This window comes from Prionailurus viverrinus, chromosome C2 (assembly GCF_022837055.1).
Source record: "Prionailurus viverrinus isolate Anna chromosome C2, UM_Priviv_1.0, whole genome shotgun sequence".
In the NCBI taxonomy this organism is placed as follows: domain Eukaryota; kingdom Metazoa; phylum Chordata; class Mammalia; order Carnivora; family Felidae; genus Prionailurus; species Prionailurus viverrinus.
In genome coordinates this window covers 54,650,659-54,677,690 of record NC_062569.1, presented here as the reverse complement: position 1 = coordinate 54,677,690, position 27,032 = coordinate 54,650,659, and the positions used below count along the sequence as shown (strand labels likewise).

The following is a 27,032-nucleotide window of genomic DNA, read 5'->3' as shown; positions in this document are numbered from 1 at the left end:
AATCAAAGTAATGCTGGCCTCATAGAATTAATTTGGGAATTTTCTTTCCATCTCTATTTTTTGGAACAATTTGAGAAGAATAGATATTAACTCTTCTTAAATGTCTGGTAGAATTCCCCTGAGAAGCCATCTGGCCCTGGACTTTTGTTTGTTGGGGGATTTTTTTTTTACATCTATTTATTTATTTGGGGGATGGGGAGAGAATTAACAGGTGAGGGGCAGAGAGAGAGGGAGAGAGAAAATCCCAAGCAAGCTCCACACTGTCAGCGCAGAGCCCAACATGGGGCTCAATCTCATGAACCATGATATTATGACCTGAGCCAAAATTGAGAGTCGGAGGCTTAACCAGCTGAGCCAGCAGGTGCCCCAACTTGGCAGATTCTTTTATTTCTGTTTCAGTTTCTTTGCTAGTTATGGGTATGTTCAAATTTTCTATTTCTTCCTGTTTCAGTTTTTGTAGTTTGTGTGTTTCTATAAATTTGTCCATTTAGTACAGATTGCCCAGTTTGTTGGCATATAATTGTTCATAGAAATTTCTGTGGTGTTAGTTGTGATCTCTTCTCTTTCATTTGTGATTAGATTTATTTGGGTCCTTTCTCTTTTCTTTTTGATAAGTCTGGCTAGGGCTTTATCAATTTTATTAATTCTTTCAAAGAACCAGCTCTTAATTTTGTTTTTCCATTCTACTGGTTTTTTGTTGTTGTTGTTTCTATATCATTTATTTTTGCTTTAATCTTTATTATTTCCCTTCTGCTGACTTTAGCCTTTATTTGCTGATCCTTTTCTAGCTCCTTTAGACGAAAAGGTAGGTTGTGTATTTGAGACTTTTCTTGCTTCTTTTTTTTTTTTAATGTTTATTTATTTTTGAAGGAAAGAGAGACAGAGCATGAGCAGGGCTGTGAAGGTGGGGGGGGGGGGGTGGGGGGGGGGCGGCAGAGAGAGAGGGAGACACAGAATCCGAAGCAGACTCCAGGCTCTGAGCTGTCAGCACAGAGCCTAATGTGGGGCTCAAACTCATAAACCGCAAGACCATGACCTGAGCCGAAGTTGGTTGCCTAACCAACTGAGCCACCCAGGCACCCCAGAGAATTTTCTTGCTTCTTGATGTAGACCTGTATAGCAATATACTTCCCTCTTAGGACTGCTTTTTGCTGCATTCCTAAGGTTTTGGACTGTCGTGTTTTCATTTTCATTTGCTTCCAAGTACATTTTTGTTTCTTCTTTTATTTCCTGGCTAACCAATTCATTCTTTAGTAGAATGTTCTGTAACCTCCATGGATTTGTGGTGTTTCCAAAATTTTTTCTTGTGCTTGACCTCAAGTTTCATAGTCCTGTGGTTAGAAAAGATGCATGGTGTGATCTCAGTCTTTTTGTACTTGTTGAGGGCTGATTTGTGACCCATTATGTGATCTATTCTGGAGAATGTTCCATGTGCACCCAAAAAGAACGTGTATTCTGCTGCTTTAGGATGAAATGTTCTGAATATATCTGTTAAGTCCATTCAGTTCAGTGTGTCACTCAAAACCATTGTTTCCTTTTTGATTTTTCTGCTTAGATGCTCTGTACATTGCTGCAAGTGGAATGTTACAGTTCCTATTATTATTACATTATTATCAATGAGTTTGCTTATGTTTGTTATTAATTGATTTATATATGTGGGTACCCCCAAGTTGGGGGAATAAATATTTACAATAGTTAGATCTTCTTCATGGATAGATCTTTTAATTATGATGTAATGCCCTTCTTCATCTTTTGCTATAGGCTTTGGTTTAAAATCTAGTTTGTCTGATGTAACTATGGTTACTCCAGCTTTCTTCTGATGCCCATCAGCATGATAGATGGTTGTCCATTCCTTCACTTTCAACCTGCAGGTGTCCATTTACATTGCTCATTTACATTGAGAGTGATATTGATAGACATGAACCTAGTGCCTTTGCGTTACCTGTGAAGTTGGTATTTCTGGTGCTATTCTCTGTTCTTTTCTAGTCTTTCTTGCTTCTGGTATTTCTTTACCACTCAAAGAGTCACCTTTAATATTTCTTGTGGGGCTGGTTTAGTGGTCCTTTAGGTTTTGTTTGTCTGGGAAACTGTCTATGTCTCCTATTCTGAATGACAGCCTTGCTAGATAAAGTATTCTTGGCTGCAGATTTTTCCCATCCATCACGTTGAATATATCATGCCACTGTCTTCTGGCCTGCCAAGTTTCTGTGGACAGATCTGCTATGAACCTGCTCTGTCTTCCCTTGTAGGTGAAGGCCTTTTTTTACCCCTTGCTGCTTTCAGGATTCTTTCCTTGTCTATGTATTTTGTAAATTTGACTATGATATGTCTTGGTGATGGCTGGCTTTTGTTGAATTCAATGGGAGTACTCTGTGCTTCTTGGATTTTGAGGTCTGTTTCCTTCCCCAGATTTGAGCAGTTTTAAGCTATAATTTGCTCAAATAAACCTTCTGCCCTTTCACTCTGTCTTCATCTTTTGGGACGCCTGTGATATGAATGTTATTACACTTTAAGGAGTTGCTGAGTTCCCTAAGTCTACATTTGTGATTGAATACCTTTCCTTCCCTCTTCTTTTCAGCTTCATTATTTTCCATAATTTTATCTTCTATACCACTGATTCATTCCTCTGCTTTGTCCATCCTCATTGTCATGACAACCATTTGGGTTTGCATCTTGGTTATAGCATTTTTAATTTCAGCATTAGATTTTAGTTCTTTATCTGTGCAGTAAATGATTCTCTAGTATCTTCTGTGCTTTTCTCAAGCCCAGTTAGTAAACTTATAATTGTTTTAAATTCTAGTTCAGATACCTTACTTATATCTGTATTGATTAAATCTCTGGCCATTATTTTTTCTTTCCGTTCTTTTTTTTGGGGTGAATTCCTCCTTGTCATTTTGTCCAAAAAAAAGTTAGATCCTAGGTGTGTCTTGGTCTGCCTGTTAAAAGAAGCCAGATCCAAAAAATAAAAATAAATATATATGAATAAAAATAAATCAAATTAAATTAAAACTTAAAAAATTAGAAATAAAAATAAAAAGGAAGCTAGATCCTGTTTCCCCTAGAGCTGAAGGTTTGTAGCACTCAATGATCGGTAGACTTGGTGTGTGAGAGGGGTTTGTACTAGTCTTCTGTGAGAGGGGCCTGTTGTGCTGACTCTTAGGTGGACTTTCCCTAGTAGAGATGCACCTGTAGGGTGCAGCAGGATGGGATTTTGTGTAAGCACCTCCAGTTCCCACTTGTTGGTGCTGTTTAACTCTCTGGAGTAGATCAGTGCTGATAGGTGCAGAGCAAAATGGTGTTGCCCTGGTCTCTCGTCCCCAGAGTGGAGAGCTCATGCCTGCCACTCTTCAGCAAGCCCTCATGGAAGAGCAAACAATCACCCCTCTTATGTTCCTGCCTTCACCCTCTCTGTGTCTAAGCAATCACCCTGCCAGGCAGCACAGTACTCCTGTGTTTTTATCTCAGACACATGCCTGGGTTTCTAAACTGCAAATTTTAGGGATTCCCGCGGTGTGAATGCATACTAATTCTCTGGGGGAGGGTTTCACCGTGCTTTTGCCCTTTGCTGGCCCACCCCAGAAAAGCATTCACCGGACTGTGCAGCAGTTCAGAGTTTATGGCAAAACACAACAGATAGCTGGCACCAAGGCTTACTTTCCTCAGCCAGCATCTCCACTCTTACACCTGGGAACAGTAGAGTACGTTGGTGCCACCAGTTCTGTCCCTGGAGAGGTCTTGCCACCACTCCAAAATACATTCCAAACAGTGTAACCATTTTTCCTGGTGCGACTCAGGGGACCCTCAGACCATGCTGCCTACTCCCGGGTCTCCATCCTCCTTCTCTATAGGAGCACTGCTAAGCTGGCCAGGCACAACTCCAGTGATGGCAGACTCCTAAAACTTCAGATTTTGCACTCTGTTACTTATAATAGGTTGAGGTGTTATTATTAAGTTGAGGCCCTCTGTAAGCAGGGCTCCCTCCCCTCCACAGCAGTTCTTATCTACCCCAAATCAACTCTGTGCAGCTACTACCTTCCCTGAGGTGGTCGGATTTCTACTTGTAGACTTGCAGCTTTTTTCTCTCAGTCCTCAGATCAATTTCTTGGGTGTTCAGAATGATTGATTGATTGATGAAAATGATTGATATTTATGTAGCTGTGTTCAAGGCACAAGGCAAGCTTAGGATCCCCCTGCTCCTCCACATCTTAACTCTCCCGTGAAGAAATTATTTAAACTTTTTTAAAGTTTTTATTTTAACTCCAGTTAGTTAACATACAGTGTTATATTAGTTTCAGGTGTACAATGTAGTGATTCAGAAATCCCATACATCAGCTGGTGCTCATCAAAACAAATGCACTCCTTAATCCCCATCACCTATTTAACCCACACTCCCACCCCCACTCCCCTTACTCCAGTAACCATCAGTTCTCTATAATCAGAGTCTGTTTCTCAATTTGTCTCTCTTTTTTCCCCCTTGGCTCTTTTGTTGTGTTTCTTAAATCCCACATAGGAGTGAAATCACATGGTATTTGTCTTTCTCTGACTGACTTATTTCCCTTACCATTATACTCTCTAGCCTTTATCTATGTATAATAGTCCATTATATAATTGAATCTTCTTTATCCATTCATTAGTCAATAGACACTGGGGATGCTTCCCTGTCTTGGCTATTATAAATAATGCTGCTATAAATATAGGGGTTAATGTATCCCTTTGAATTAGTGTTTTGTACTCTTTGGGTAAATACCCAGTAGTATGATTGCTGGATCACAGGATAGATCTATTTTTAACTTTTTGAGGAACCTCCATACTGCTTTCCAGAGTGGTTGCACCTTTTTGCATTCCCACCAATAGTGCACAAAGTGTTCCTTTTTCTCTGCATCCTCTCCAAATGTCTCGTTTCTTGTGTTGTGTTGTGTCTTGTGTTCTGACAGGTATGAGGTGCTTTCTCATTGTGATTTTAATTTGTATTTCCCTGATGATGAGTGATTTTGAGCATCTTTTCATGTGTCTGTTGGCCATCTGTAAGTTGTCTTTGGAGAAATGTCTGTTCATGTCTTCTGCCCATTTTTAACTGGATTTTTTGTTTTGGGGGGTGTTTAGTTTTATAAGTTCTTTATATATTTTGGGATAGTAACCCTTTATTGGGTATGTTTACCTTTTAGTTGTGTTGACTGGCTCCTTCACTGTGTAGAAGGGGTTTTTTTAATTTAATTTTTTTCATGTTTATTTATTTTTGAGAGAGAGACAGAGTGAGTGGGGGAGGGGCAGAGAGAGGGGGAGACACAGAATCTGAAGCAAGCTCAGAGGCTGACGTGGGGCTTGAACTCATGAGCCATGAGATCATAACCTGAGCCAAAGTTGGCCGCTAAACCAACTGAGCCACCCAGGTGCTCTGTTTTGTTTCTGTTTTTGTTCTTGTTTTTAAAGAGAGAGCATGAGCAGGGGAGAGGGGCAGAGAGAGAGAGAGAGAGAGAGAGAGAGAGAGAGAGAGAGAGAGAATCTTAAGCAGGCTCCATGCTCAGCACAGAACCCAATGCAGGGTTTGATCCCATGACCCATGACCTGAGCTGAAATCAAGAGTCAGATGCTCAACCAACTGAGCCATCCAAGCACCCTTGCAGAAGGTTTTTATTTTGATGTAGTCCCAAAAGTTTATTTTTGATTTTGTTTCTTTTGCCTCAGGAGACATACCTAGAAAAAAAGTTACTGTGGCTGATGTCCGAGAAATTACTACCTCTGTTCTCTTCCAATATTTTTATGGTTTCAGGTCTCACATTTATATCTTTCATCCATTTTGTATTTATTTTTGTGTATGGTGTAAGAAAGTGGTCCAATTTCATTCTGCATGTTACTGTCCAGTTTTCCCAACACTATGTGTTGAAGAGGCTGTCTTTTTCCCATTGTATATCCATTCCTCTTTTATCAAAGATTCATTGACCACATAATTGTGGGTTTATTTCTGGGTTTTCTATTCTGTTCTGTTGATCTATGTGTCCATTTTTGGTACCATACTGTTCTGATTACCACACCTTTGTAATATAACTTGAAATCTGGAATTATGATGCCTCCAGTTTTGTTTTTCTTTTTCAAGATTGCTTTGGCCTTTCAGAGTCTTTTGTGGTTCCATACAAATTTTAGGATTTTTTGCTCTAGTTCTGTGAAAAAAATGCTGTTGGTATTGTGATAGGGATTGCACTAAATCTGTAGATTGCTTTGGGTCATATAGAAAGTTTAACAATATTTGTGCTTCCAATTCATAAGCATGGAATGTCTTTTCATTTCTTGTGTCATCTTGAATTTCTTTCAACAATGTTTTATAGTTTTCAGAGTACAGGTCTTTCACCTCTTTAGTTAAGTTTATTCCTAGGTATTTATTATTTTTGGTGAAATTATACATGGGATTGTTTTCTTTTAAATTTTTTTTAATGTTTATTTATTTTTGACAGAGAGAGAGAGAGACAGAGCATGAGTGGGGGAGGGTCAGAGAGAGAGGGAGACACAGAATCTGAAGCAGGCTCCAGGCTCGGAGCTGTCAGCACAGAGCCCGATGTGGGGCTCGAACTCATGAACCATGAGATCATGACCTAAGCCGAAGGCAGAGGCTTAACCAACTGAGCCACCCAGGTACCCCAGGATTGTTTTCTTAATTTCACTTTCTGCTGCTTCATTATTAGTGTATAGAAATGCAACAGATTTTTGTACATTGATTTTGTATCCTGAGACTTTACTGAATTCATTTATCACTTCTAGTAGTTTTTTCTTAGGGTCTAGATGACAGTTTTTGATAAAAAATTCCAAAGGGAATTTTTGAGTAAATAGGTGAAAGGAATGTTAGGATAAGAAAGGGAAATGTTAACACATTTAAAGTGACAAGTGATATAAAAAGGCCACCAAGAGTTAGGGCAGCCCCTCAAGGTTCCCCAGGCCCAGTCCCATTGCTGCAGGTTTGGCTTTCCAGGAATGCCACCAAGGGTCAGATGAGAAGAAATTATTTTCATTAGACTTTGCTCTTGCCCTTCATTGATAGCCTTCTTTCCTCAAATAATGCAGCGTGAGGTGCACAACTGGTTTAAGGACACAGCTAAAATTAACTCCAGAATGAGAAATGTCAGGGTATAGATTAAATACTCTAGAAGCAAATCAGAGTATTTGGTTGGGTACAGGCTCAAAGTATTAAACTGTGCAGATTTAATTAGCTTAGCACATTATCAGACATACCTGAAATCAGACATACCTGACTTCCAGTCACAACTATACCGCTTTTATTTTATTTTATTTTTTTCTGTATAAACCTGAGCAACTTACTTCTCACCTTAATTTCTTCATCTGTAAATTGGGAAATAATATTATGTACCTCTCAGGGTTATTGTAAGTAATAAATGATGTATAAGGCAGTCTTGTATGTGACACATGGTACACACTCAGTAAATGGTAGCTGTTATTATTTTATTATTGGTCATAGGATAGCAGATAGCTTTATATTTGTTGACCAAATGAGATTTATTGTTAGCAGCTTTTTGAAAGGGAGTATAAAATTTTATCTTGACTCTGTGGGAAAGAGTACTGTTCTCCATTACAAATGTCTGTGGGATGGTTAATCTTATGTGTCAACTTGACCAGGCTAATGGATGCCCAGAAAGCTAGCAAAACATTGGTGTGTTTGTGAAAGTATTTCTGGAAGAGATTGGCATTTGAATCTGTAAATTGAAAAGAAGGTCATCCTCAACAATGCATTTGGGCATCATCCAATCCTTTGAGTACCTGATAGAAGAAAAATGCAAGAGAAAAGTGAATTTGCTCTCTCTTTGATCGGGGACATCCATCTTCTCCAGCCCTCAGACATCAATACTCCTGGTCTTCAGACCTTCTGATTCAGAGTGAGACTTATACCATTGACTCCCATACTTCTCAGCCCTTTGGGTTTGCACTGGAAGTATAACCCCTGCTTCCCTGGCCTCCAGCCTGCAGACCACAGATCATGGGACTTAGCCTCCATCACATGAAGAATACCTCATAATAAATCTCTTTCTATATATCCACATCTGTATGTGTTCTTTTCTGTGGAGAACTCAAATACAGTCTATTATGAGTGTAGGAGTGGCATAGCGTCCTATTTGCCATTCTTAGTTGCTGCCATCAGACACAATATGGTTCCCAAGCCTGCAATCCCTCATACCCATAGATGAGGCCACTTGATTCTCTTTTAGAATCTAATTGTAGCCTCAATCCTGATCTGAGACATCAAGTACTTAAGCAGCTCCAATCCTCCTTTCTAAGACCAGCATGGAGTTATCCTAACCACTAACCTAGTCATAACATGCTATCCTAATTTTAACAACTACACAATTGCCTTTTTAATTTAATTTTTAGTTTTTTGCATTTTTAAATAAGTCTTAGTCCCAGCTGTTAAACTCAGGTCTGGTAATTAGGTTTCTTGTACTCCAGTCCCTTTCTAAAACAGGTACCCTGACTCACATTTGCCATACTCTTTCTCAAGCTAGCATCCCTAACCCTTGAAATCTAACTTTCTGGATAAAGCTCTTTTTAACCATTGAAAACGTGTTTATTGTTGAGTATGGACTTCTCATTATTGCCCACTCTGCATGCTCCATTAGTTTTTTATCCAACTATGTGTTGGGACATCTTGCTGCACCAGCTCTTTACTGAATACTTGCCAAGTCAAAAAGATGCACATAAGTTTGCATGAAAATATTTATAGAAATCTTAGTATAAAATGTAAATACTCAGGGCACCTGGGTGGCTCAGTCGGTTAAGCATCCAACTTCTGCTCAGGTCATGATCTCACAGTTTGTGAGTTCAAGGCCCGCATTGGGCTCTGTGCTGACAGCTCAGAGCCCGGAGCCTGCTGCAGATTCTGTGTCTCCCTCTCTTTGTTCCTCTCTCGCTCATACTCTGTCTGTCTATCTCTCTCTCAAAGATAAAATAAACATTAAAATAAAAATAAAATAGAATGTAAATACTCAAATGAAAGAAGACTTTTTAAGTTCACAGAAAGATTATATGATGTGGCTTTCTCTCTCGAATTCGGTATGGAAAATTTTTATTTTTTAATTTCATGGATTTACAGAAATGAAATGTATTTATTCAGAGGATATCTTTTTGCCAGCAATTAGACAAATATTTATTAACTGTCATATGCCAAGCACTGTGCCAGGTATGAAGGATAGTGGGCACAGAGGCTACTAAGAAGCTTAGTGAAACAATCTGTGACTCAGTCTTAGGTCCAGGGAGTGGCCTCCCCAGGACAGCTGTGTGGTTCTGACTCTGAGGCCCAGTGAGTCATACTAGTTAGTGGCAAAGGGTAACCCATGATCTTCCCGGAAGATTTGGGCCTTTTTGGGAGAGTCCAGATTATGAGGGCCCTTCATGGAAGCTACAGCTTTTTCTTCCATCAAAATATTCCTTCTGAGACGCCTGGTTGGCTCAGTCAGTGGAGCATCTGACTCTTGATTTCAGCTCAAGTCATGATCCCAGGGTTGTGTAACTGAGCCCCACATTGGGCTACACACTCAAAGTAAAGATTCTCTTTCCCTCTGCCCTACTCCCCAGCTCACACTCTCTCTCTAAAATTGAAAAAAGAAAGAAATAAAGAAAGAAAGAAAGAAAGAAAGAAAGAAAGAAAGAAAGAAAGAAATCCTTCTGTGGAGTCTGCTTTCCTAAGGGTTTGGGCAAAAAGGCCTGGGATAGAATCTTCATACTTTCTCTGTTTCAGCTACACATGATGAAGAGGCTTTCAGTCAACTCAGAGTGAACAGGTATCATGAGCATGAAATTAAACTGTTCTTGAGCCCTCCAGAGTCTAAGTTTGCTTGTTACTGTTGCACAGCTTGCTGTGCACAACTAGCTTGCTGGTTGATACAAGGAGATAGGGTAACGAACGTCCCCAAACCATGTAATACTGTATAACATCAAAAAATAATGAGGTAAGTGTCCATATATTCAGGAAAAGCTTGCTAAGAGATGTTAAGGGGAAAAATAAATTCTAAGATAGTAAAGTTGGTATAATATCACTTATGTTAACCCCACCCCCCAAAAAACAAACTACATATTTATTTCTGAGATATGTGTGTTAATGCATAGAAAAAAATTAGAAAGCTACACATAAAACTAATGAGTTTATCCTCCTCTGGAGGAGGCTTGGTTAAAAGATTTTTGCTCTATCTATGTAGTCAAAATTTTTTAACTTTAAAAAATGTGAAACACCACAATATGAGAGATTATATAACATACGTACATTTTAAAGAAGAAGAGAAGTAAAAATTTGAAGTGTCACCAATGTCTCTTCCCCTCAGCTAAGGACATAGAACACCACCAATACCATTGAAGACCTCTACATGCCCTTAAATTATTGCATCCCTCTCCTTCCCCAGAAAAATAACCATTAACCTGAAGTAATGTTACTCATTCCTTGCTTTTGTTTTTAGCCTTTCATTTCTATAGAAAAAATACTGTATAATATATAATAAGTGACACTTATTATGTACTTCTAAGTAATCTTACTTAAGCAATATTTACCAAGTAAGAAGATCTAAATAATGTATTACTAATATATGAAAATAACATGTAACTAAGCAGTATATTATTTATTCTCTACTTCATTAATTTCTGTTTTTATCTTTATCATTTCCCACATTATATTTTCTCTGCTTTGTCTCCTGTTGCTTTTGTTGTTTGTTTATAATAGCTTATGGTGAATTCTCTTTTATTCTCAGTCTCATTTATTATCAATTTTTTTCTTTTCCATATAAGCATTGAAGTCTATAAATTTTCCCCAAAGTATCATTTTATCTACGTGCCACACATTTTTTTACTCATTACTTGTATTAGTTACTTTAAATACTTCCTCATTTCCATTACACATTTTTTAATCCATTAATTATTTAGAAGTATTTTTCTAACTTTACACATATATAGAAGTTTTAAATTCTTTTTAAAATTTATTTCTAATTTAATTTCACTGTGGCCAAAAATACTGATTCTTGGACATTTATTGAGATACTTTATATTCTACTATGTGGTCACTTTTTATAAATATTCCACATATGTTTGAAAAAAATGTGTATTCTTTAATACTTATGTACAATATTCTGTATCTACTAGGCCAAGTTTGATCATTGTTTATTCAGATCTTGTCTGCCTGATTTATTAACCAAAGAGGGAGGAATGTTAACATCTTGCCAACTAGTAGTGATAGGATCATTTCTTCTTGTACCCTTGACAATTTTTGCATCCTGTATGTTGAAGCAATTTTATTAAGTGCTGACAAGTTTAGAATTGTCATATCTTGCTGGTAGATTGAGGTTTTTTTCTATAGCAATGACCCATTTGATCTCTGGTAGTATTTTTTTTTTCTTGACCTTGAGTTTGCCTATTTCTAATATAGCCACCTCAATTTGGTTAGTGTTTGCTTCTCTTACCTTTCAACCTTTCTATGCTCTTATGATGAAATGTATTTCTTGTTAATAATGCAGAGATAAACTTATTTTCAAATTCCATTTGACAAATCTTTGTCTACATCTGGAGAATAGAGTTTCTTGACATTGACTGTGATTTATTTTTTATTTTATATTTTCTTTATCCCACTTTTCAATGTTTTCGCCCTTATCTTTGTTTCAATTGACTATAATTTTTTCTTCCCTTATCCTTTTTTCACCTCTAGTGATTTGGAAATTATAGAATCTAATTCAGTTTTTTAATGGTTACTGAAGTAGGTCAAATTCAGATAGCCTCCAAAATTCTCATCTTGTGGGTTGTAATTCCCTTTCTATGAGTGCAGATGTGACTGTGAATGTGATGGATGTTACTCTCCTCATTAAATTTTATGACAAAGGTAAAGAAACTTTTAAGATATTAAGGTCCCATATTAGTTGACTTTGAGTTGATCAAAAGGGAGATTATCCTGGGTAGGCCTGGTCTAATCAGGAGAATCTTAAAAGGGATTGGACCCTTCTTGAAAAGGGAAATTTGAAGTATCAGATTTTGTCCTGCTGGCCTGAAAGGTAGCAGTCATGTTGTTAATTGCCTATCAAGGGGTAGCCCTAGTAGCTGAGCCCTCAGGCCTGCAACCACAAGAAACTGAATTCTGCTAATAACCTGAATGAGCTTGGAAGAAGACACTGAGCTCCAGATGAGAATCCAGGCCTGGTCAGCACGAGATAATAGCCTTGTGAGACCCTGAACAGATTCAGCTATGCCTGGACTCCTGACCCGTAGAAACTGTGAAATAGAATTATATATTACTTTAAGGTGCTAAATTTGTGGGGATTTGCTGTGTAGCAATAGAAAATTAATACACTTACTTTAGAAATCTTAATATTCATATTTAACTTCATGTCTGAAGATAATAAATATCATTAGCCATGTTTAGGAAAATAAAAGAACCTCAAAATGTTTTAACTCCCTTTTACCACTCTTTTATTATACATACTAATGTTGTGTGAGAATGTCTAGCTTGACTTATTTAACCCTCAAAGTAAACCTTATTATCATTGGTTGATTCAGTAAATGCTTGCTTAGATTTATCCACATGTTTACCATGTTCTTTGCTCACCATTTCTTCTTATACTCAGACTTCCTCCTGTATTTATTTACCCTCATCCTGAAGTACACTCTCTTAGAAAATCTTTTAAAAAGAAGTTTGCTATAAAAGAAAAAAAGTGCTCATTTTTTTTAGTCAGAAAATAACTTTATTCTAACGTCACGTTGGAAAGATTATTTTGCTGGATATAATAGTACAGTTTGACATTTATCTTCTCTCAGCACATTAAATGTACCATTCCACTGTCTTCTGACTTCCTTTGTTGCTGTGGGAAAATAACCTGTCAGTTTAAATATAGTTCTTTAATAGATACACTGTCTCTTTCTCTAGGTGCTCCTAATATAGTCTCCTTACTTTGGGTATTCAAAAATTAAATTTGGGTATTCAAAAAAATCAGCTAGGCGATTTCTTTTTATTTATTCTTTTTGTAGTTCTGTTTTCTGAATCTGTGTTTCTCATCACTAGAGGCAAAGAAGAAATTCTGTCTACAGATTTCAAGAAATTTTCAGCCATTATCTCTTTAAATAGTATTATTCCTCCCTTCATCTATGTTATCTCTTCCTGGAACTCCAGTTAAATATTTGTTGGAGTTTTACCTCAGTGTTCTCCATATCTCTTAATATTTCTTTTGTAGTTTCATTCTCTTTGTCTTCTGTTCTGAGTTTAATTCTTTATTATTCATCACGAATTGTCTCTTGAACTGTGCTTAATCTATACCTGCCATTGAATTTCTCTATAGTACATTAGTTCTACTATTTCTTCATATATCCGAAGTCATAATCCTTGAAAATGTATATGTGGAGTTGAATTTCTTTCTTTCTTTCTTTCTTTATTATTTAGCAATATAATTTATTGTCGAATTGGTTTCCATACAACACGCAATGCTCATCCCAACAAGTGCCCTCCTCAATTCTAATGACTGTTCTTTTGAAGAGGATTTGGATTTGTTTCCTTTAGCTATTGAGGAATGCTACCAACTACATTTCTGACTTGAGGCTTTGAGGAATGTACAGTTAATATGAATTTGAGTTCTAAACATATTGTAAGGTAGCCTTATAATTAAGTCTTTTTCTTCTTTGTTCTGCTCTTCCCAGAGCCCAGATAAGATTGGCAAATATCACCATTAATGCTTTCTGCTGGGTGGGGTTTTTCTAGTTGAGCCATGGAGTCATCTTTGAAGCTGTAGCTCATTCTAATTCCCACCTTGGTTAGGACCCAGTCTTTATTCATCTGCCCTGGTACAATGAACTCATTAAAACCTAGGCTGGTGGCCACTAGGGATCACATAAATACTCAGGGCTTTGCCTAACTTTACAGATTGTTGCTTTCTTTTTTCCCTGGCCTCTGAAAAATTCTCTTAATTTCTCACCAGCTCAGGCTCAGACAAACATATAAAAAATGTTTACTGGATTTTTGTTTGAGGCTTTAATATTTTATACTGTATTTTTACATGTGCTATTCTGAGAAAGGTTTTACTTAACATGTACTTTATCGTATTACCAGAAATTAAATTTTCAGTTAAATTTTATTTTAGAATTTTAATTAAAAATACATTTAAAATATAATAAAATGTTAGAAGAAAATATTGAAGAATGTGTTAATAACTTTGATTATAGTTGGCCTTCTTAAGCTAAAATTGCAAAATTGTAAAGTCTATAAAGAATTAATGTTGATTAATACATTTAATTATATAAGAATTTAAAATTCTTGTATGGGGGCACCTGGGTGGCTCAGCTGGTTAAGTGTCAGACTCTTGATTTTAGCTCAGGTCATGAGATCAAGTCCCCTGTGTCAATCTCTTTGCTTTCTCTCTCTCCTCTCTCTACCCCTGCCTTGCTCTTTTTCTCTCTCTCAGGATAAATAAAACCTTAAAAAAATAAAAATAAATAAAAATAAAATAAAATAAAATAAAATAAAACAAAATAAAATAAAATAAAATAAAATAAAAATTTTGTATGAAAACAATACCTTAAACAAAATCAAAAGACCAAAAGAAGCTAAAAGAAAATATTAACAATGTACGATGATAGATTTATATACATAATATATAATTGGCTCATACAAATCAATAAAGACATACAGAATCAATTAGAAAATAAGCAACGGGGGTGCCTGGGTGGCTCAGTCAGTTAAGCATCCACTTCAGCTCAGATCACGATCTCGCCATTCGTGACTTCGAGCCCCGCGTTGAGCTCTATGCTGACAACTCAGAGCTTGGAGCCTGCTTTGGATTCTGTGTCTCCCTCTCTCTCTCCCCCTCCCCCACTCGCACTCTGTCTCTCTCTCTCAAAAAAAGTAAACATTAAAAAAATTAAAAAAAAAAAAGAAAAGCAGTGGATAGGAACAGATAATTCAGAGAAGAGGATACATGGATGGTCAAAAATTATGTAAAATTATGCTGAATGTCATTGGTCATCAGAGAAATGCATATTACACTAGTAAGATACCATTTTTCACTCACCAGATGATAATTTAAAAGATTGATAGTATGTTAGACACATTCAATATTAGTGGGAGTACAAATTGATACAGGTTTGTTGGAGGGTAGTTTGGCAATATATCTATTAAAATTTAAAATACAATATCTCAGGGAATTTTGAATTAATATACTCATCCTCCTGCCAAAACCTCAGTAATTAATAGTTTTTTAAATATAAGTCAGTGAGTAAAAAAGTTCTGAATTTCAGAAGACAGACACCAGAAAAGTTTTTTAGGAAAGTCACTTTATTTTTTCCTCAAAATAACATTACATGTTCAGATAGTACACACTCTGGTTTCTCACCACTCAGATGGTAAGGTTTTCCTCTTTGACCATGGAGCAGATAGATGCAAGTCTTGAGGTTTATCACCTTGGCTATGACTTGGTGACTCATTCTCTTGATCTGACTCACTCCCCTCCTTTTGAACAAGATGATAGACAGGAATGGAATCCAGTAACAGCATTTCTTTCCTCATTTGGAGTACTGAAGGCAGCTTCCTCTATTCGTTAGCAGAGGTATTACAAAGTAGCAGGCATGCAAAGATCCGTAAGACAGGAAGTAAATGTATGGGAAAGGACTTAGAAGGACACTTCCCATACTGCTATGCGGTGGAGGAAGATTGCCATGGTATGTCAAAGGGATGTTAGAGGATATCATATAATGTCTATGGTCATGTAATTTACATAAATTATCTCTTTGGACTGGAACAGACTAAGTCTTGCTGTGCCATCTGCCCTAGTACAGTTTAGTAAGTCCATTTGGTGTTTAAGTAAGGAAACACTGTGGTAAATGGCCAAGAAAGGCTCTTCCCCAGGAATGTCCCTCGCACCTGCATGTATCTTTAACTCAGCAAGTCGTCCTCTAAGAATTTATCAGAGAAAACATTTGCACATGTGTCCAAAGAAGCAGCTATACAGGTCAATGTTCATTGCTTCATTGTTTCTGGCAGTGAAAACTAAAAAAGAAAAATAAAAAAATAAATTTTAAATGCATTTTGGCCTGCACTATAGAATATTTTACAGCAACTAAAAAAAGAATGAGGAGGATGAATGTACACTCACATAAAAGGATATCAACTTATTAAGTGGGGATGAAAAAGTAAGTTGCAAAATAGTATACAACAGGATAAAATCATTTAGGCTAAACATATATTAATATTTAATATACATTAGCATTCACATATTAATATACTCACACATATATATCTATTTTAGTAGATATACATTGCATATATGAAAATGCATGGGAAAAGTTTTAGAAGGCTGTTCCCACAGTACTAAACAATAGACGGTAGAATTGCTCTGGAGTGGTGATGGGCATTTAAATTTTCTTTGTATTAAAAAGGGGCGCCTGGGTGGCGCAGTCGGTTAAGCGTCCGACTTCAGCCAGGTCACGATCTCGCGGTCCGTGAGTTCGAGCCCCGCGTCAGGCTCTGGGCTGATGGCTCGGAGCCTGGAGCCTGTTTCCGATTCATTGTCTCCCTCTCTCTCTGCCCCTCCCCCGTTCATGCTCTGTCTCTCTCTGTCCCAAAAATAAATAAAAACGTTAAAAATAAATAAGGGGTACCTGGGTGGCTCAATCAGTTAAGCATCCAACTCTTTATTTTGGCTCAGGTCATGATCTCATGTTTCATGAAATTGAGCCCTGCATTGGGCTCTGTGTCAACAACATGGAGTCTGCTTGGGATTCTCTCTCTTCCTCTCTCTCTTCCCCTACCTGCTCGTGATCCGTGATCTCTCTCTCTCTCTCTCTCTCTCTCTCTCTCTCTCAAAATAAAAAATATAAACTTTAAAATAAATAAATAATTTTATTTGTATTATTTTATACTGAGAATATCTTCATATAGTTCTTGGGTAATGAAATAAGTTTTTAAAAGAATTTACTTTTATAAAGAAGAGGAGAGGTTGGTTAAGGTGAAAGGAGCTGGAGGAGAATGCCTGACCTGTGTCCAGGCCATCAGAGAAAAGAGGTAGGAGATGGCCTGAAGTGAGGATCTGTGGGCAGAACTTGTAGGATTCATGCATTCATTTTGTTTCATTTCCAAAACTTTTATTATACACCTATCATATGGTAGGCATTGGGTAAGGAATATTCAGAAACGAAACCTATGATTTCCTGCTTTCTGAAGGTTCACAGAGAAGCAAGCAGACATTTATAGTGCAGTGAGATGAGCAGTAAGGCCTACTTAAGCCTGGTGAATCAGAAAAGTACAAAGGATGGAAGAAGCCAGCCATGTCCATCCAAGTGCAAGACTTGGCTTTCTGCTTCCCCCAGGGACCACCACAGCCCTGTGTGTGTTGTATGTGTTATGTCAGGAATCATTGGACTTCAGGATCTGTTCTGGGGATGGGTAACAAGGTCTCCTCCATAGCTAACAAAATGAGCTCTAATGAGATGGACAGCAGGATTTTAGTCCTTTAACCACCTCTCTCCACCACTACCATGCAGCTTCTATGATACTTTCAATTCCTTTAACAGAAAATATCTTTCATTATTGAAGATTTGAAATTTTTAATGCAAATGCTATCTGAAAGCTACTCATACTAAAAAATACATAAACTGTAGGCAATAAGTACAGAGCAAATTAATGAGAGACCAAATAAATGAAATCAGATCCTCCCGAGTTGTGATTGAAAGAAAAAAAAGTAACTGCTATAGCAGATTGATATTTTGATATTAACCAATGTATATTTCATTTTCTATATTTCCCTTTTGCTATGTGACCTTTTCCTCAACTTCAGGCAGCAGAGATTAGCTGTTTCTATGGCCTTGGGGAAGAAAGGTCACAAACAGACAACACAGAACTAAAGAGTCCATTTCTCTCAGCTTTTGAGTTTCAAACTAGATTTTAAAAATTCTTGGCATAACCAATTGGCTGTGAGAAAGGGTTTTGAGGATCTAAAGCTAAAATTAATGCTGTAACCATTTAATTTTGGAAGGATACATGATATCGGAATGAGTTTTTCTCACTGTACTAGTCTGCTGAGGCTGACTAATAGAATACCATGGATTGGGTGGCTTAAACAACATAACAGAATTCCATGGATTGGGTGGCTTAAACAACAGAAATCTATTTACCCATAGTTCTGGAAGCTGGACATTCGAAATCAAGGTGCCTGGCAGGGTTGGTTTCTGATGAGTTCTCTCTTCCTGGTTTACAGACTGATGGCTTCTCAGTGTGTCCTCACATGGTCTTCTTTCTGTTTGTGCTTTCCTGGTGCCTCTTCCTGTTCTAATACGGGCACCAATCCTACTGGATTAGGGCCCCACCATCATGACCTCATTAAACATTAATTACCTCCCTTAAGGTTCTATCTCCAGATACAGTCACATCGGGGATTAGGACTTCAACAGATAAACTGGGGAGAGGGGAAAGGCAGCATACAATTTAGTCCATAACACTTCCTCAAACTTTTTACATGAGCTCTGTTCAAAACAAATATCATGTAATTAAAATTTTTCTAGTAGCCACATTTTTTCAAAAAGTAAACAGAAACAAGTAATATTAATTATAACACTGTCTCTTGTCTATTTCAGCATATCCAAAATATCATTTCAATGTATAAACTATAATGAGATATTTTATGATCTTTTCTTCATACTAAGTATTTGAAATTCGCTTCAGTACATCTCATTTTGGACTAGCCACATTTCAAGAGCTTAGCAACCACATGTGACTAGTGGCTATCATATTGGACAATGTAGTGTCAGGTAATTCTCTAAGCTGAAGAGAGAAGTCAAATAAGAGAGCAAGAGAGAGTGGTCCCAAGAGATGGCTGATGTCCCAAGAGAAGGGGTTGAGAAGGAGTCATGATGACTGATAGAATTCCCAGGCAAATGTTGGGAATCTGAGAGCAGAGGGACCTGTGCTCACTTCTCAGGTGTTGACATGGTAAACAGAAAAAGGTAGAAGTGGCATCCAGATGTGTCTAATACAGCGCCCCCCCCCGCCCGACAAGTCTTCCACGGTGCCCATAGTCTCCAGAATGGCACATCCAACAATTTTCCAATCCCTAAGAAGGATGAAGACATGGCTCTGGGAGAGTCATCACAGTCAGGGAGCTACAGGTTTCCAGGACCAAAGATGATAGTAATGTCATAGACATAGCCATGAATGGCAGCCTGGAGGGCCATTAGCGTCCAAGAACCCAACACTTCACCCTATGTCCCTAGAACTTAGATGCCACTCTGGGGAGAGAGAAGGGAAAGGACCAAATTCTAAATTCATGGAGTCTACCAGAAATGATGAAAGAAACCAGAAATACGCTTATCTGCAGTCTACTGAACTATATTTCTGCTATCAAGCAGAATGGATTCTTGAAATAGAAATTTAAGTTGAGTTACAAGTTAAGTTCAGTTTTGTGAAATAAAAACATAGGTCTAGCTACCCTGGACTCTGTGCAAAAGAGAACAGTAACTACCAAGAGAGTGAAAGCATCCCTCAAAGCACAACCAGCAGCTTTAAAGCCACCTGGCAAGATGCCTCCATCAAAGACCCATGCCTAGCTCAGCAGAGGGATTGTTGGCCTAGGAGGAACACCATGACTAAGTCTTTGCATGCATAATTCATTTTGACCTGGCCTTTTTTTCCCCCCTCCGTTTCACACCTATTTCTTTTCTGCAGTCTCCATTCTGACTCCTGGAATTGTCCCTTCCTCTTTGTGGGTGCTCCTGGGAGAACAAGGAATTAGCAGGGAGAGATTTTACAATTCCTGTGAAACTCCTGGATTTTTGTACCTGAGATTAGAGATAGGACACAATAGAAAACAGAGAATTTCTCTGTCTAGCTCTCCTTTTGATTTGACTGGCTTCTCCAACTTACACTCCCAGCTTCAAGATTCCCAGGTTTGTGGCTGGTTTTCTGCTTGACACAGACCTTGTTAAGACCTTTTTCCAGGGCCAGATTCCTTGGGTACCAAATTCAAGGAGGCATTCACTCTCTGGCTGCCCCTGAGAGCAGGCATCTTCTTAAATTTTGCATCCCACGTACTCACTGCCTCACCCTCACCTAGGCCCTGTCACTTTCTATTACCTAGAAATAAAACAGCTTCTGGAACCTGGCCTCTCCTGTTAGTCTGTCTTTGTGGACAGCCTTGTTCCCACCTCAGTGTCCCAGGTCTCTCCCAAGCAACCACATCCCCCTGGAACAATGAAGAAATTGCAACACAGTCGCAGGTCAACTCCAGGTAACATCCACTGGGTGGGATAAGTAGAAATTACTGGGAGAGCTTTTTTTCCCCCCTTTAAATTGTAGAATTTGGACAAGAAGAGGCTTTAATAATCATGTAATTTTATGTGTCTGCTAATATTCTGGATTTTGAGACTTTTTGTTTGTTTTACTTTGGAGATTCTCAGAAGTACTTTTAATGAAGGTATTTCTGTAATGGGTGATTTAGAAAGGAAAAGTCATTCCCAGGACCATTACCAGTTGGGAAGACCGTCAAATTCATACAACCAAGTCAGTCCCAAACTGGAGCCCCCAGTAGTCAGTGACACAATAATCAGAGCATTGGTAATAAAAGAGTCATAGTTAGACCAATATGTAGTGGACCCATTTATGTTTCTCTGATTGGATTCAAGCAAATATCTCCCTGACCATAAGGATTGGATGGTACCAAAAGAAATATGAAAATAAATAATTCAAAGTTAAAATTATGAAATCTCCAGGGGACCAGTTTGAAAGAACCAAAGTAAGTCAAGTAGAGTATGTAATTCTATATCCATGCTACATTAGAGACTGACATATTATTGCTCAGGGAGTCTAGTATAGCAGTTTTCCTCCAAACACTAGCAACTGGGCTCTATATTTAGCTAAGTAAGTTTCTCAATCCTAGGAAATCCATTCAAACATGACAGTAATGAGTGAGCAGTTTTTTAACATCTATCTACTCTATATATTATGATCTAATAACGTTCAGGACTTGCAACCTTCAAAGTATTTTGTAGTTACTTGATAAAATATCCTTCACCAGCCACCTAAGTCTATAAATTACAACATTAGCTTGGTGAGGATCTGATACACCCAGTAATTCTGGATCCCAATCCAATGACTACTGCATATGGACTGCCTCACTCCCTGTGCCAAGAAATGAGTCAATTAGATAATCTGGTGACAGAAACAACATTTTATTAATTCAATTTTTTCCTTGCTCTATAAAGACTAAAGTGCATCACACTAGAGCCATCAAACAGAAATGTTTGAATTTGTGTTTACACTTTAGATATACATGTTAAGTTTCTCAGCTGCATACATTTATTTTCACTGATTCCAGATTTCTCAAAAAATCTGACCTTCCATAAATATTTTCAAAGACATAATTTAATTCAAAAGATTAAATAAAACTAGTTGTAAAATAGCATCATAATTAAGAAAACATTCTTAGCAGACAGTTCAGAGAAAAATCATCTGCAAGGAAGACTGCCAATATTTGTCAAGTAATGAAATTCTCTGTCTTCCAAATTATACTTCAGAGAAATTAGCAAATATCTCATCTGTAAAATTACCAATAAATCAACCTAAAGATTATTGCTCAGATTCTACCTAATAAAACAAACTAGTGCTTCTGTTCCTGGAGTTTTATTTTTCTGCTCCTAAATGAACAGGATGACACAGCTTCTTAAATAAACTCTGTTGGTGCTCATTTCTTTTGTAGCTATCAAAATTATTGTCAAATTGTCATATGACCTAATATGAAATTTTAAATAAAGTTGGCATTTCATTTATAATATGCTGGAGACTCTGCTTCTTAACTACAAATTCAAAGCCTCATGAAATCAAATATAAAATGCCATGGTCTTATTTATTAGCCACACAGCAAAGATTCACTACCTTCTCTTAACTGTATTATTTTTCATCCAAATCAGACATTTTCAGCCTAGTCATCAGAAAAGTTAAAAGATGGAAGCTCCTCTGGCCAAGAGTGAGCAATAAAGTGAATTTTAAAATATTGATTTAAAAACAGGGGCCATGTTCAGGTGGATCTGGCTAGAAGTCAAATACAGGAGGACTTCTGTTTCTGGGACAGCAGCAACTTTTCTCTCACATTTATTTAGCATCAAGCCTTATGTTAACACAAGAATTTGAGAGAGCAAACCAAAATAGTAGCTAGGAAGTCTATTGTACATAAAATAGCATTGTGTCTCTTATTTTAAAATCAGTGCACAAATTATGGGGCGCCTGGGTGGCTCAGTCAGTTAAGTGTCCGACTTTGGCTTGGGTCCTGATCTCCTGGTCTGTGAGTTCGAGCCCCTGGTCTGTGAGTTTGAGCCCCGCGTCGGGCTCTGTGCTGACAACTCAGAGCCTGGAGACTGCTTTGGATTCTGTCTCCCTTTCTCTCTGCTCCTCCCCCACTCACACTCTGTCTCTGTCTCCCAAATAAATAAACATTAAAAAAATTTTTTTAAATCAGTGCACAAATTAAAGATAAGGATGAAGACCTAAGGCAGCTTTTTATCAATTAACTCAAGGACAAATACTTGAAGAGTAACTGGAAAATAAGGTGAGTCGATTCTGGGTAATAAATTGGAACTCTAGGGTTTTTTTGTTTTTGTTTTTGTTTTTTTTTAAAGCACTTCTATCACTGATTTGTTTGTGAAGTGGGTTTTCTGCAATCATGGGTGAGTGCAACTGTTAAATGTTATCATCCAAGGAGCAGAGTTTCTGTCCTAAAATTGAAGACTGCTTCAGCTCTCCCTTGGCTGTGTCTGCAGAAAGTCACTGTGTCACTCTGGCCAAGGTAATTAATGTATCTACATCTTATTTTGCGTTTCTGTAAAATGTTGGTCTCCCAGACTAGAAAAATGTATTTGACAATAATTATAAAAGGCCTTGCAAGTCTGATGTGCTAGTTGCATGCTAATAATAATGATTACAAATGAGGATCCTTCAAAAGAAGCATAGAGAAAAAAGGAAACTACTTTGGGGTTCACTTGAGAATGATTGAGACCCAGAAAGAAAGTGATTCAAATGTTCATAAGCCACTAGGGATTCAGGGGGGAGCAAACTCTTCTTTACATCATTTCAAAAAGCTACATGGGAAAAACAGAATATAAAGGGAATTATTTATGCCCTAAATATTGATGCCTTCCACTAATGCCAGTGTATATGCATGTGTGTGTGTGTGTGTGTGTGTGCGTGTGTGTGTGTGTGTAAGTGTAAAATGACTACATTTTAGTTAATATTATATTTTAAACTTTATTTGGAAAATCACCTCTATTCTCTAAGTGACTTTGCTCTTTTTGACCACATCATTATTAGTTTTGATAATTTCACAAGAACTGTTATAACAGGAATATCAATATTAATTAATTCCAGTTAGAGAGCTATGCAAAAATAGGTTGGGATTGAAGGAGTGTGGACTTTGGAGTCAGACAGACCCAAGTTAGGAAACTGGCTCTGCTGCTTGCTTGCTGGCTTCATGGCTTTGGACAAAATACTTAACCTCCTGAGGCTCAATTTCCATGCCTGTAAAACAATCAACAATACCTCCAGCATTGGGCTGTTGTTGAGGATTACATAAGATTACATTTGAAAAGTAACCTATTCAGAGCCTGGCTGTCCATTAGTCAGTTAAAAATAGTAACTGTTCTCTTTTAACTGCATGCTGTACCTACAGGAGCCTAAATGATCCCATTTGAGACAATCTTGCCCAGCAGTTGATTGGCATTTAGAAGCAGATCAAGACTTCTATCACTGCAAGTGCTATCAAGAACTCTTAGGCACAGTTGTTCTTCTCATGATAGATTCTAGATTAGTACTTCGTGAATTTTACATGGGATCCCCATTTTGTCAGTTTTCTCAATGCAGTATCATTTTTGTGTGTGTGTCTGTATGTGTGTGTATAAACATACACACATATAGTAAGTACATATATGTTTATTATTATTTTTTTGATAGAGAACCACTGACAGCCTGTGGAATATTTCATTATTTTCAGGATCTTACAGATAGGAAATCTGAGCTTAACAACTTTTCTTCACAGATGAGGAAACCAAGGCCCAGAGAGTTTGGGCATGTTCAAAGTCACACAGTGCTAGACTTGTGAAAACTCTACCAATCTAATGTTCTTTTAGTGCCTTTAAATAAAACTTAAAAAACATATTGCTGCTTAAAAAAAAAGTTTTCTGATCAGAGATTTTACATGTCCCCTTGGCAGAAATCATATATTATTGTTTTGTTCACACAGGAGTTAGCAGAATTCTTTGGAATAGTGAGTGCACCATACATATATTTCAAATGAATTAATGGATTTTTCTTATGGCTATAGTGTGTGTGTGTGACTTTTTCTTTTGGGAAGTATAGTTCAACAAAATTGGATTTTTTTGTATATAATGGTGACAAATTATACTAAGTTTATGATGACATAAGCAAATGAATAATGGAACAGTTATCTGGAATTTTAAAAAATTATCTGGCATTTTATAAAGGAAGACTGGCTGCCAGCATGGATGATACATACTAAAAGCACCTTATTCTAAAGAGTGAACGTTATGTTTCTGTACTTAAATGAAACAGTTGCCTGAAAAATTTTACATTTCTTTTCCTATCTACACTGAGTCTTAAACTATATCTCTGTGAGGTCACACCTCTTGATGAAAACAGGAAAATAAGAAACCATCAAGATATTGATATAATCACAGCATAAATGAAAAACTAAGCATACAACTGCAATCAGAAAAGTTATACCTATTGACTTGTGTCACAATATTATATTTACATAGTAAATTCACATAGTGGAGCCATTCCAACTGTTGCAATACTGAGCAGCCTCTAACATTCATGATTTTGAAGATAATGTGGCAACATGAGGGAAAATGTTTGTGTTTTAATATTTCACTAGGAAATCAGTATTCACTGTGACACAATTTTATAGAAGAGAATTCTGCAATGAAAAGGGACAAAAAGGAGATATACCATCACACTCTCCAGTTCCATCCACGTTGCTACAAAAGGCCATATTTCATTTTTTCTCATTGCCATGTAATATTCCATTGTGTATATAAACCACAATTTCTTTATCCATTCATCAGTTGATGGACATTTAGGCTCTTTCCATAATTTGGCTATTGTTGAGAGTGCTGCTAAGCCATACAGAGAAAGACAGATACCATATGGTCTCACTCTTATGTGGATCCTGAGAAACTTAACAGGAACCCATGGGGGAGGGGAAGGAAAAAAAAAAAAAAAAGAGGTTAGAATGGGAGAGAGCCAAAGCATAAGAGACTGTTAAAAACTGAGAACAAACTGAGGGTTGATGGGGGGTGGGAGGGAGGAGAGGGTGGGTGATGGGTATTGAGGAGGGCACCTTTTGGGATGAGCACTGGGTGTTGTATGGAAACCAATTTGTCAATAAATTTCAGAAAAAAAAAAAAAAAAAAAAAAAAAAAAAAAAAAAAAAAGGAGATATACCAAAATAACAACAGTAGCTGTGTTAGGGTGGTGGCAATATGAGTACTTCTTTCTTATTCCTAGTTATATTACTTCTATAACAAAAAAAGAAATTTACAAGTGCACAGAAAATGAGTTCTGTAAAAGAAAGTATAGTAAACATCTGGTATTTGTAGCAGTCCTAAATTTTTTGAAACCACCCCACATTTTGATAGCTTCCCACATGTGACTTCTGTCTTCCCAAAGTAAATTCTAAAATTAAACATTTCCTGGGGCACCTGGGTGATTCAGTCGGTTAAGCTTCCGACTCTTGATCTCTGCTCACATCGTGATCTCAGGTTCATGGGATTGAGCCCGCATAGGGCTCTGTGCTTGACAGCATGATCCTACTTGGGATTCTACCTTTCTCTCTCTGCTCCTTTCCCACTCGCATGTGCATGTGCATGCACGGTTCCTCTGTCTCCCTCTCCCCCCATTCTCTCTCTCTCAAAATAAATAAATAAACTTAAAAAAATTAAACACTTCCTAATCTCCCTTGCCTCTGAGTCTAGGGTGAATTTCTAGAACTTAGTTTTCTGGCTCTCCATTGCACATATCAGAAACTACCTGAAGAACAGATAGTGTCCAGATAACCATTCTGCCAGCACAGGTGACTTCAGTGTCATTGTTTGGGGGGCAACAGTGGGAGCAGTAGCTTCCCCATTGCAACAAAGACAGATTCTAGGTGGTAGCTCGGCCTGGCACCTGTTCCTCCAGTCTTTCTAATGATTACCTGGATTTTCGGATTTCCCTTAATAAGTCCCTTCTCATTTAAATGATCTAGAGTTGATTCTTTTGTCTATACCTAAGAATGCTAACAGATAGAAAAGTGGGACTGGAATCACCTAGGAAACTGGAATTCACCTGAGAAAAGGTGAATGAGGGGTAATGCAATTAATGAGAAGATCATTCTGAACTTGAAAAGAACACTGGGATCAAATAAAAGATCTTTAACATTTAAAGACTGTGTAGAAGAGAGCTCCCCACTGATCCAAATAGGAGTTGGATGTAATGTGAGCAAGAAATAAACCTCTGTTACGTTAGGCCACTGACATTTGTGAGTTAATTTGTTACCATGGCATAGCCATGATAAATACACAATGGAATATAAAATGGGATGTGTTTAATGATCAAAATAAATAAGTATATAAATTCAAAAGTTTTGTATGGCTAGGAAACATTTTATCTAATAAAGCTACATCAAATAAAGAACGGATTCAGGATTTGTCATCGTTTTGCATCAAGTAAAGATATCTGGGCTTACCTGAAAGCAACAACAAAAATGTAACACATTATAAAAAAAAATGTAACACATTATAAGAAACTTCAAATATTAAATGATCTTAAAAACAACAGATAGGTTATGCTTTTCAATTCTTACACTACAAAAGGTAGAATTTGTGATGCATATTTCCTTAAAATAATCCTCCAAAAGCCATATACAATAGCAAAAAAGCAAACCATATTTACTTATTGTGAGATTCTTGATTGTCTGAAGAAAGAAGTGTGAGAAAATTGCTAACAGGATTTGTTGAAATTGCTTCCAGCAAAACTAAAGGAGATG

General features: G+C 37.3%; 1 long non-coding RNA gene across 2 annotated transcripts in view; it reads right to left on the bottom strand.

Annotated features, from left to right (window-relative positions):
- Positions 1-15,287: 15,287 nt before the first annotated feature.
- LOC125175375 (uncharacterized) overlaps positions 15,288-27,032 on the bottom strand; it is a 73,062-nt gene continuing 61,317 nt past the window's right edge. For both annotated transcript variants that reach the window (XR_007155765.1, XR_007155764.1), the window contains exon 4: positions 15,288-15,997. This is a non-coding gene — a long non-coding RNA (uncharacterized LOC125175375). The remainder of the gene's footprint in view (positions 15,998-27,032) is intronic.